Below are 12,188 nucleotides of genomic sequence, written 5' to 3' on the forward strand. Positions count from 1 at the left end.
CACAGAGAAGATGCAGGCAGGGAAATCAAAGTGCCAAGGGCTGGCAAAACATAATCTGCAGGGGAGAAGGCTGGGCCCAGCTGGGCTGCATAGAGCGGCACCAGCCCTAATTAAGTTATTAGACACACACGGCTAGAGCCAGGGTGTTCCTGGGCCCACCACCACAGACAGTGATGGCTCTGTGGGAGGCTGCCGACTCAGGATTCCAACTGAGCTCCCTCCAGCCCTCTCATAGCCTGTTTTTCCTTCTCCTTTCTTCCTTTATTCTTTTGTAAACATAGTAGATGAAGCGGATATTCCCTGAGAGTAGTAACAGAGATAACGTACTTGCACACAATCCTTAACAGTCTATATGACACACCATTAGCTCATTTCTTTTATTTATGTATTCAGCCAATATGTATTGAAGGCTTACTATGTGCCAGGAAATATCCAATGTGCTGATTACAGAGTATGTGTGAACAGACTTAGAATTCCAACCACCAGAGCTTTCTTTCTACTTTGGGAAGGACAAGACTATATATGTACATAGCATATGTATGTATGCATACATGTATATAAATATATATAATGATATGCTGATATATACATATTTTCACATATATATGCATATATGGGGATATATATATGTGTGTGTGTATATATATAGCCACTTATCTTCTATATATAGTCATCTTGAGATAAGTAACCCAGCTTGTTGCCATTTCCATCTCCCACATGGTGAACCAGTCTCCAAGAGGTAAAATGGATTACTTAGGATGACACCATCCTAATAGGAGACCCCATCATTTGTAACACTAGGGAAGGGATTAGCAATATTCTTCTGGCTCCTAAAAGGAAGTCTGTCTTCTTCCTCTTCTTGGTTGCTTCTCCTTCTTGCACCTCTTCCTTACCCCCGTCTCTTCTCTTACCTTTGATAAATAAAAGTGTAATGTAAGGACATGAGGGCTTCTCTCCTATGCTTGTTTCTCTCCTATGCTTGCTGTACTCCAGGACCGCTGGGCCTAAAGGCACAGGCAGGGCCTTTCTGCCTGATTCTGAAAGACCCCACTGCAGATCTGTCATTCAGACCCCACTGCAGATCTGTCATTTCAGGCTGCTGAAAGTTGGTGTTTAGGGACTTACTTTACCCCCAATCCCCTGGTTTTGCCATTTCCTTACCTGAGACATTACCCTCCCTATTCAAGGATGTAGGATGTAGGTGATGGATGATCCTTCTGAGATCATTGGTTCTCATTTGATAGATGGGAAAACTGAGGTCCATCTAAGGGCATCCAATTCAAATGGCAGATCTGCAGCAAAGCTTTGAATAAAATGCAGGGAGGCCCATTTCCAGATCAGTGCTGTGTCATCTCTTGGAGCATGCTGGCTCTGCATCTCTCATTTGATTCACAGAGTGGTCTTCCATTCTTGATCTCTCTGCCTTTTTTCTGATCTAAGCTTGTGCCACCATGTTAAATGATCTTTCTGGGAGGAAGACTATCTGGGCATGACACTTCTCAGTTAAAAGTTTTCAGTGGCTCCCCGGGGCCTCCCAGATAAAGTCCCAGGACCCCGGTGATCTGACCCGTCTCTTCCTCTACAGTCTGCTCTTTCTGTTCATGTTCCTTTGTTGCCAGCCACTTGAAACTTCTCACAGTTCCTACAATGTTCTCTCCCTATTGTCTTGGGACCTTTACACATCCCCTTTCCCTTGCCCCTTGGGTTCACTGATGAGCTTATCTTCAAATTCAGCTCAAGTGTCTCCTCTTGAGGGAAGTTCTCATCCACATCATCAGCACATTTGAATGCCATTTTCTCTGTGCTCCTAGAATATTTGTTCATATCCATATTTCAGCACACTCACAGCAATCATTTATTGACTGCTTACTATGCACCGAGCACCATTCTAAACAACTAATCTGGAGTATCTTTTTTTTTTGGACAGGAAGTAGAATTTATTGGTGAGTATTAAGAGGGGGCAGCGCAGTGGAAGCCCTCATGAGTGCAGGGCCTGCCACTTGTCCAGAGGGCCACGATTGGGGATGTACTTGACCCCACAGCCATTAGGGATGAGCTGCTTCTCAGCCACCATGTCTTCAAATTCATCGACATTGAACTTGGTGAAGCCCCACTTCTTCGAGATGTGGATCTTCTGGTGGCCAGGAAACTTGAATTTGGCCCTGCGCAGGGCCTCAATTACATGCTTCTTGTCTTGCAGCTTGGTGTGGATGGACATGATAACTTGGCCAATGTGAACCCTGGCCACAGTGCCCTAGGGCTTTCCAAAGGCACCTTGCATGCCTGTTTGGAGCCTACATTGGGGTAGTGCAAGGTCAGAAACATAAATATATATCTGAAAGGCCTGTTTCCATGGTCCCTTAGAGCAACCCATACAACAAACAGGCTGCACACACTACCAAGAATGCTGCTGTTTGCAGCCATTGCACACTGGGCCCCCATGAGGAAAGGAACCCAGTTGGCTTAATTGGCTGCAGATGATCTGGAGTATTTCAATTATTCTTCACAGCAATGTATAAGCTGAGAATGTTCACATAACTATTTCAGAGATGGGGAAACTGAAGCCCAGAAATGTCAAATAACTTGCCCCAGGTCGAAGAGCTGGTAAGTATCAGAGCTAAGATTGTGCTCTGGTGAATGTCTCAAATACATTTCATACTGCTGAAATGGCCTGTTTACTCAACTCTCTTACACACAACCATAAACTTGTTGAAGGTATTAATCCCTCTATAACCTAGCACTTAGCACAGTGACTTCATTATGTACGTGGAGTGTGCACTTTGTAAATGGCCATTGAGTGAACAAGACAAGACTCTCTTCTATTTTATTTTATAGCATGCTGGACAACAGGATAGCACAGTGGCAAAAAGACACAGACTCTGGAGTCAGACCCAGGTCCTAATTGTAGCTCTACCACTTCCTGGTGCTTAAAACAGGTCCCATTTTGCCTGGTCTGTTTCATAGGGCTAATGATGATACCGCATGGAAAAATCATGGGTATTAAATAAAGAAATCCATAGCCAGTACATAGCATAGCACTTGGATCTCAATAGACAGTAGATACTCAGTGTTTGTTATAATGGCCATTACCATCTACTGTGTTCCTTCCTTTACCCCTTTCTTTCTTTCTCTCTCTCTTTCCTGCTCACCTTAATCAAGAGGTATCCTCTCAGCAAGACTCGTTTGGGATTCACAAAAGCTGAGAGGGAGCATGACTTCTCTGGCCCACTGAGCCCAGTGCCCTCCTTCCCCACCCCATGCTGCCACCTTCCAGCTGGGAAATGGAGTCCCTGCTCAACTGGGCCCCAAAGCTGTCAGGGGGCTGCCAATTTCACAGTTCACAAGGCTGCTGTTCCCCCCTAATTAATGGGGTGCCAGCAGCCATGGGCAGGGCTCTGATACCAGTCATATGGGCTCTCTCTCCCCCTGCCCACACTTCCTGAGGAAAAGACAGCAGGCCAGCCTCATGCATATTTATGTAGGGAGAGAAATGATTTTGTACTGCATGCCTTCCAAAAAAAATAAATAAAATTTCACCCAAGTCCCAGGCATTTCCCTGAGTGAACTCAGCATGCTTCAGGGAAGAAAACAACACAGACACAGACACAGACACAGACACACACACACACACACCACAGATGCACACACGGCATAATGAAAAACTGAAAACACTTTATATACCACTGATCTGAGCAGAGTGTTCTCACACCAAGGATGACCCAGGAGATGCAGGAGATATTAAACCCTAGAGCATGGACAGAATTATTTTGAAATTAATCCAGTTCCACCCTATAGCTCTAGGGAAATTAGAACAGATAAAGTCCAAATGCAGTCGGGCACTCAAGGCCTGCCCCACCACCCACTAATCACTGCTTTTGTCTACAGCATTCCTGATCTCAGACTAAGCTGTTCTCTGTTCCTTGTATAAGCAATCACTTTCCGTGGTATACGCCATAGTGGGGCAGAAGAAAAGCTTTCATCTTAGGGCAATCCCAGTCCTTCTGTTCCAGTTACGGAACCTCTTAAAAGCTACATCAGCTTGCAGTGTCTCGGTGCCCCCATCTCTGTGTCCTAGAATAAACTGACCCAGGCTTCCTCACTGTGTTTGAGCCACATTGGCCTTCTAGGCCATTAAGCAAGCCAAGTTTTTATTTCAAGAGACTGTTCCTGATATTGAAACATCACGTTGGGTCCCACAAATACAGACAATTATTATTTGTCAATTAAAAAATAAAATAGAACTTTTAAAAAGATCATTTTCTCTGTTCTTCAGTTCATTTGGTTGAATGCTACATACCCTTCTAATTCCAGCTTAAATCTTCCTTTCTCAGAAAGGCCTTCTTGAACAGCCAAATTGAGGTCAAGTACCCCCTTTCCTCTCCCAGAGCATGCAGTATGTTTCCTTCCTGGCAGCTTTGTGTTAATTAAATTAGTAATTGTGTGATAAGTTTGTTCAAGTCTCCAGTCTCAAGTCTGATTTCCTCATTAGAGGATAGCATCTCTGAGGGAAAGGGTCACACTGGCACTTTCACTGCTCTGTCCTAATGAGTATTTGGTAAATGAATGAATGAATGAATTGCTGAGTAGTTGAGAGAATTAAATAAAGAAGCATATAAAGTGCCTGATCTATCTGCAGAGGACTTGCTCACAACGCAATATAATAACTAACATTAATTGACCCTTTTTCTTGTGATAAGCACTCCTCTAAGCATTGTGACGTGTATTAATCATTCAGTCTTACATAAATTACATCATTTGGTCTTACAACAACTCGGGGATCCACATCCTTATCTTCTCCATTTTAGAAACAAGGACAGTGAGAGGAAGGGGAGCATTTACTAATTTGCCCAAGGTTATACAAAGCTAGTAAGTATCAGTAAATTTCAAGAGTTAACCTAGGTAGCCTAGTCCCAGAGTCCACACTTCTAACCACTACTCTTTAGGAAGATCTTAGTTCCATCCCTTCACCTTCCCTCTCAGATATGTTCAGCCTTAGATACCTTGGTTGAAGACTTTGTCTTCCACAAAGGCTTAACTGATTTGCCAGCTTCACTCTATTACTTCTGAAAACCTACGTCCCCCTTTCCCACATCCACGCATAGACAGCTGGGGTTATGAAATGCAGCCCTGATATCAGAATATCCTCTACTGCCCTCTCTCTGGATCTTTTATGGGTGGAGCAAACCTCATTTTCTTGCAATGTGAGGACACAGTCCAGAAATTGCTTTCTCCTCTGGGGTCCTACAGGGAGACACCCAGCCCTTAGGACCAAGCCAATTTAACACTCAGGAGCACCCTCTCCTCCTGGAATACCCATCTGACCTCCTTTCTGAGATAGCTACAGGTTGAGAGCCAGAAGGTGTAGAGACCTCACAATCCATCTGCCCACATATAAACAGGCTGAGGCCCAGGGTTGAAAAGGACAACTCAGGCAACAGGCATGCTGAAGGCACAGCCCACCCTCTGCAGCGCACTGCCTCTCTCCCCCGGAGCAGAGCCGGGGGTATAGCAAGCAGACACTGCCAAGGACACAGCTGGAGTTATGCCGAGCCAAAGCAGGCGGACTGTCTGTCCATGGGGCGAGGCTGCTTCCTGGGGTGATGAACAGCGCCAATCAGGCAGCACTTAACGTAATTACAATGAAGTAGATGCATCTGCTCTCCGAAGGCTTCATTCACCAGGGAAATCAGGAGGAAGTGATATCTCTGTCTGCCGACCTCCTTGGAACACTCTCAGGGACAGTCCTGGAGCCAGGAAGCTGTTGACATGGACCAGAGACTGGCCTCAGCCATCTCAGAATGACAGTGACTGACACCCTTTCTCTCTTTTGCATCATTTCTGTAAAAGGAGCTGTCAGTAGATAAGGGTTCGCATGAGAGAAAGTCTTCCTCTTTTCCTGGTTTTTCTAATAACCTCTCCCCCTACATACACTGTTGGTCATGCCTGCAAGGCATATGGCACTGAGTTCCAACTCACCTTCCACTGATTTTAATGTATATCCACACCCCACAGTTCCACTGAAGAATGCAGGTTTAGACCAGCAAGGAAGGGTCCAAGCTGTTCATGATATAGATGAGAAGACTGAGACTCAGGGAGGAGATATGACTTTCCCAAGATTATTACTATTTGTGTCAGGTGGCCTCTACACCAGACTGTTCATATATTATTGCATTTCATCCTGAAAACAACCCGAGGAGAGCCCAACACTATTAAAAGCCAGCTTCACAGGTGAGGAATCTGAGACTAAAAGAGGTTAGTTACTCTGTCCACGAATGAGGCACTATATGGGCACACGATTCATACCCACATCTGCTCATTCCACACCCATCTTGCTACTATCCATCATCCCAGAAAGCCCTGACATTATAGATTGGCTTTGGTTTATAGACTAGTGTGTCTATAAACATTTTGATAAGCTAAAAGTTGGTTAAATTCTCTTCTTTTTTACATTCATTCCTAGTGCTATATATGAAAAGAATCCTGTGGTGAATTGCTTTTGTAAAATGAAGAATCATTTAGGAAAATCATCTGTCACTTCCTGATTTATTTCTTTGCTAAGCTAAGCTTTTCACAAACCAGTCTCCTTTGAAGCAAGGCACACCAGCCCTGCTCTGGGCAGATGGACTCCCTACTATTCTGGACAGGATATGATGTTTGAGGATCTGCCACATTCACAGATTCGTGCTTTAGTAAAAAGGAGCTGCAGATGCTTCATAACATAGAGGGTGCCTTGCTAGGTACCCCAAGACTCCACCATCCTGACAAAGCTGATGGGAACAGAGCTCTATATCTGCACAGAGTCAGATAGCTCCAGATTAGCTTATGGATTGTGACGTCTCCTGGTGTGGGGATCTCCTCACTAGGGCATTCGGTATTGGATATGACAAATTCTTTCATGGAGTGCTTGAAAAGAAGGCATGAAAGAAGAGTCAGAGGCAGGCAGAGCATGTCTCACAAGGAATGGAGATGGGCTAGGCACAGGAGCTGTGAAGCAGTAGAAGCCACGGGCATGCAGAGGTTAGGAGGCATAGAGAGGTTATTTCCAGGTGGGAGCCAAAGAGGAACAGAGAAAAAGAGGCCAAGATTCATGAATTTAGCAGAGTTACTTGAGGCAGAATCAATGAGCCAATTGCCGTTATATCCAATCAATAGTGTATCTCCATGAAGCCTGAGACTGTTTCTGATCATACCTGTCCTTGTGTTCCTCAAGGAACAGAAAGGTAAAGGAAGTATGGGAAGCAGAGTTATTGGTGAAAAGAGAGAATTTCAAGGTCACACAGACCTAGCTTCAAATCCTGGGTCTAATACAAACCAGGTACATGACCCTGGGCTAGTTACCAGAGCCTCCTCTGCTTCGGTTTCCTTATCTGAAAAAGGGAGTGATTAGAAGTAATGACCATATCAATTTTTTGAAAATTTTATGTGTAAATATTTATTAAGTACTGGTCACACAACTTGGCCCATACACAGTAACTAATATTACTCTTATTTCTACTAAAAATAAATCCCGGCTGGGTGCGGTGGCCCACGCCTGTAATCCCAGCACTTTGGGAGGCTGAGACGGGTGGATCACGAGGTCAGGAGATCGAGACCATCCTGGCTAACATGGTGAAAACCTGTCTCTACTAAAAAATACAAAAAATTAGCCAGGTGTGGTGGTGGGCACCTGTAGTCCCAGCTACTCGGGAGGCTGAAGCAGGAGAATGGTGTGGGCCCGGGAGGCGGAGCTTGCTGTGAGCTGAGATCATGCCACTGCACTCCAGCCTGGGTGACAGAGCGAGACTATGTCTCAAAAAAATAAATACAATAAATTAAAATAAAATAAATAAATAAATTAAATAAATCCCATTAGCTGAACTAAATAGCCAATCATTTGAAATAGAAAGAAACTGAATTAAGACATTTGGGTAAGTCTTCCATTGATTCATTTCCTCACTTGTTTTATCAATTCACTCCTCAATTATTTATTTGTTTTCCACAAAGTGCCAGGCAATGTTCTAAACAAGAAGCAGACAGCATGGGACAAAACAGACACAATTCTTAAAGATGGACAGATAATACTTACAATGGGTCAAATGGTGGCAAAAATTATAAAGAAGGCCAGGCGAAGTGGCTCACGCCTGTGATCGTAGCACTTTGGGAGGCCAGGGAGGGCAGATCATGAAGTCAGGAGTTTGAGACTGGCCTGGCCAACATGGTGAAACCCCATCTCTACTAAAAACACAAAAATTAGCAGGGCGTGTTGGTGCATGCCTGTAATCCCAGCTACTCAGGAGGCTGAGGCAGCAGAATCTCTTGGACCTGCAAGGCAGAGGTTGCAGTGAGCTGAGATTGTGCCACTGCATTCCAGCCTGGGAGACAGAGCGAGACTCCATCTCAGAAAAAAAAAAAAAGAAAGAAAAAAATAGAAAAATTAAGGTAATGGAGAACACAGTGTGGTGCATGTGTATATGATTATGTATATTGTTTTATTTTTTATTTTATACAGGGTGGTCAGGGATGGCCTTAGGGTGCTATATGAAGAAAAACCTGAAGGAACTGGGGGCACAAGCCATGCAAAGACCTGAGAAAAGAACTGTTCAGTAAGAGAGAACAGAGATGCAAAGGCCCTGAGATTGATGATGATGATGATGATGATGATGATGATGATAAAAAATAATGATGTGCTATGTTGAATGATTGTCTCCTCTGAAACTCATGTTGAAAGTCAACCCCCAATGTAATAGTATTGAGAGATGGGGCCTTTGAGAGGTGATTGGATCATGAAGATTCTGACCTCATTAATAGGTTAATCTACTCATGAATTAAAGGACTAATGGATTAATGGGTTGTCATGAGAATAGGTTAGTTATCACAAGAGTGAATCTGTTTTAAAAACTAGGTTGGCTGTCTGTCACGAGTCTCCCTGGTCATGTGATGCCCTGCGCTGCCTCAGGACTCTGCAGACAGTCCCCATCAGCAAGAAGGCCCTCACCAGATGCAGCCCTCCTACCTTGGACTTCCCAGTCTGCAGAACTGTGAGAAATAAATTTATTTTCTCCATAAACTATCTAGTCTCAGATATTCAGTTATAGCAACAGAAAACAGACTAAGACACAATGGAACAATAACATTGCTATCCTACATCTGTGTAGTATGTTGCAGTTACAAAAAGCATTCGCCTTCATAATTGTTTGTTCCTCCCACGTTCTTGTGAAACTGGAATCTCCATTTTACCAACGTGACAACCAAGGCTTGGAGCGGGGTTTCTCAGCCTTGATTTGATAGATATTTTGAGCTGGGTAATTATTTGCTGGGGTGGGGGGCGGTCCTGTGCATTGTAGAACGTTAAGCAGCATCCCTGGCCTAACCCCTCCCTAGTCATGACAAAAAAAATGTCTTCAGACATTGCTAAAGGTCTCCAGTGAAAGGTGTGTGTGTGTGTCTGTGTGATAGAGAGAGAGAGAGAGAGAGGAAATCACCCCCGATCCCGGTTGAAAGTGACTAGTCCAAGATTTCAATATGTCAAAATTAGTGAGTAGGTAAGGAGATAAGATTAGAATCTGACCCATATTCCCTAGTCAGGAAAATTTAAGACCATCACCCTTTCCATAGCATGCGGAGTTTTCCGAAGTTGCCTGTGTATATTAATACTGGAAGGTGTCATGGAGTTTATGGGGGTGGGGTGATGGAGAGTGAGATGAGGAGACATAGTGGGGCTATCATCTCCATTTTCCAGTCACTGGCCTCTACTTCAGTATGGAACAGCAGCTAAGGGAGCAAGATGCCTGTCTCCTCACTGCTGTGTTGTTGCTGGATGCCGAGGAAACGTCGTAGCTGGGAACTCTTCAGAAACCAAGCTCCTGTCCTGCCAAAGATGTTAACCACCCAGGATGGCTTCTAGCCAAGTTACAGGGGTATTTTTGTCTTCAGCATTCATTCCACGCATGAGAAAGCATGCATAGACGAGAACAAACAACTTGTTTAAGGTACTACAGTTTTTAAATGTGGAGAAGAAAGGGCACTCAATAAATGTCTGACTTGGAAATGCCAAGGAATAATGATTCTATGGGCTACTGACTGTAAAAGCATCCACATTTTGAGAGTCCCGTGGGAGCCAGGTACCCGTGGGAATTATCTATTCGCAGGCAGGTCGGTGGCCTCTCTAACCATGCTCAGTGGGCAGCACTACATCTGCCTGAGCATCAGTGAATGCCCTTTCCCCTGAGCCTGGAGTCTGAGAATGGCCGTCCAGTCTCACCAGGCTTTCCTAATTCTAGTGTCCCCTTCTGTCCCCACCTGGGACAGTGGGTAGAAGGTCCTGTCTGCCAGACATCCTAACCTCTCAGATAGGAAACTCCTACATCCTGAACAATGTCTTATAAAAAGACACAAAAAAGGTGAGGATTGTAAGCTGTAGAGAAAGAAAACAACAGCACTTAAAAGTGCTCAGGAGATAGGATCAGGAGAGCTGCTGTCTATCCCACTACCCACTAGGCAGCAAATTAGTCCCTTCCAGTCAGGGATATATTCATTCATTTGCCCATTCACCCATTCATTTTAAACATATTTAGCAATCTCTTACAATGAGTCAAGACCAAGGCATCGGCTGGAAGATGGATAGAAAGGAACTCCTTTAGAAGTGGTGTGGTTGAAATGTTAAGATGGCATTGGCTAGAAACTTAGAATGTCTATATCAGAGCCACTATTCCCCACAAATGCTGCATCCCCCATACACCCCATATTAACTTGCTGTGTAACTTCAGATACCTCTCTCCCCTCCCTGGGTCTCTGTTGAATGAAATGAATATTTCAAACATGTTAATAATAGCTTCCATTTCTTGAGTCAAAACACTGTGCTATTTTATATATACATATGATTTCCTTAATTCTTACAAGAATCCTGCAAAACAAGTAATCCCATTTTAGAGGTGAGGAGGTTGAACCCCAAAGGCATTAGTAAGGTGAAACTGGACCCCAGTGTGTCTGGTTCAAGAGTTGGGCGTCTTAACCACTTTATCCTCTGCTGTCAAAGTTCTCAAGGGTCTCTTGGTCTCTGATCCGCTGCCAGCCTCTGTCTGGCTGGTAACACAAAACTCAAGGAGTTGAAAGAGAGTGGTATCCTTTCCTAGACTAATCTGTGCATCCCTACCCTTATACTAATGGAGAGTGAAGATATACACCTTTTGGAAAGTCTTAAAGATCCTAAGGCCTCCCGCTCTTGCTACACAAAATAGGAAGTGAATCCATTGTTTCTGTATACTCTGGGTTCCCACTGCTCAGATCATAAGGGCTGTCTCAATTTCTCCTTCCTCTGGGAGAAGATGTGAGTTCCAAACCCTCAGGAGGGAGGGAGGATTTAGGTTAAGGAACTTAATCAGGTGGTGTTCCTGATGAAGTAGAGAGAGCAGCACTTCCAAAGCAGTTGCTACCACTCAGCTCCTGCTAAGTGCTGGAAGGCACAAGAATAGGCCTAAAGTTTTGAGATCCTTCAGTCACCAAGTGAGGCAGAAATGTGAATTTCTATGTGAAATTTTCCAATTTATATATATTAACAACTGAATTCAAAAATATACCCTGTAGGCAAGCAAAAACAAAACAAAACAAAACATTATGTAGGGGCTAAATTCTGCCTATGAGTTTCCATAGTACAATCTCTATTCTCTGCTCTCCTTAGTATCCTTCCTTCTGAGTTGCAACTCTATGTCCAAATCGCTCCTTCTCAGTTTGGCCCTAACTGTTTACCACCTTTGCAAAAATTCATTCCCCCGTTTTCCAATGGCTTTTCATGTCACTCACAGGAAGAGTCAATGTCCCTTTCTATTAGGCTCTACATGACTTTCTTTCCACTGCTCCTATAACCCAATTTATTCTAGTGCTCTCTCTCTCAGTGCTACTCCTCCCTATTCCTCTAGTGCTCCAATCACACTGGTGCCACGGGACCTTTATACCTGCTGTTCCCTCTGCCCAAAAAGCTGTTTCCTCAAATATTCAAATGGCTTGCCTCTTCATCTCCTGTAGATCAGTTTTCACGTGTTATCTGATCATTAAGACCTTTCCTGAGGCCCCTAATTCCCTCCTTTGTTTTCTTACTCCCCCATTGCAATTATTATCATTCGTTATTATGTATTTAATATATACATATATTTTGTTCATTTGCTTATAGTCTTTCTGTGCTGGAAAGAAACTGCTATAGAAATTGACTTGCA

General features: G+C 43.9%; 1 protein-coding gene and 1 non-coding gene across 6 annotated transcripts in view; both read right to left on the reverse strand.

Annotated features, from left to right (window-relative positions):
- ASTN2 (astrotactin 2) overlaps positions 1-12,188 on the reverse strand; it is a 999,842-nt gene that overhangs the window by 764,779 nt on the left and 222,875 nt on the right. The gene's annotated exons all lie outside the window — the stretch shown is intronic.
- Positions 2,343-2,477, reverse strand: LOC129044790 (small nucleolar RNA SNORA70). Its single transcript, XR_008504783.1, has one exon. It is a non-coding gene; the product is annotated as a small nucleolar RNA SNORA70 (small nucleolar RNA).

The sequence above is a fragment of the Pongo pygmaeus genome, chromosome 13 (assembly GCF_028885625.2).
Source record: "Pongo pygmaeus isolate AG05252 chromosome 13, NHGRI_mPonPyg2-v2.0_pri, whole genome shotgun sequence".
Classification (NCBI taxonomy): domain Eukaryota; kingdom Metazoa; phylum Chordata; class Mammalia; order Primates; family Hominidae; genus Pongo; species Pongo pygmaeus.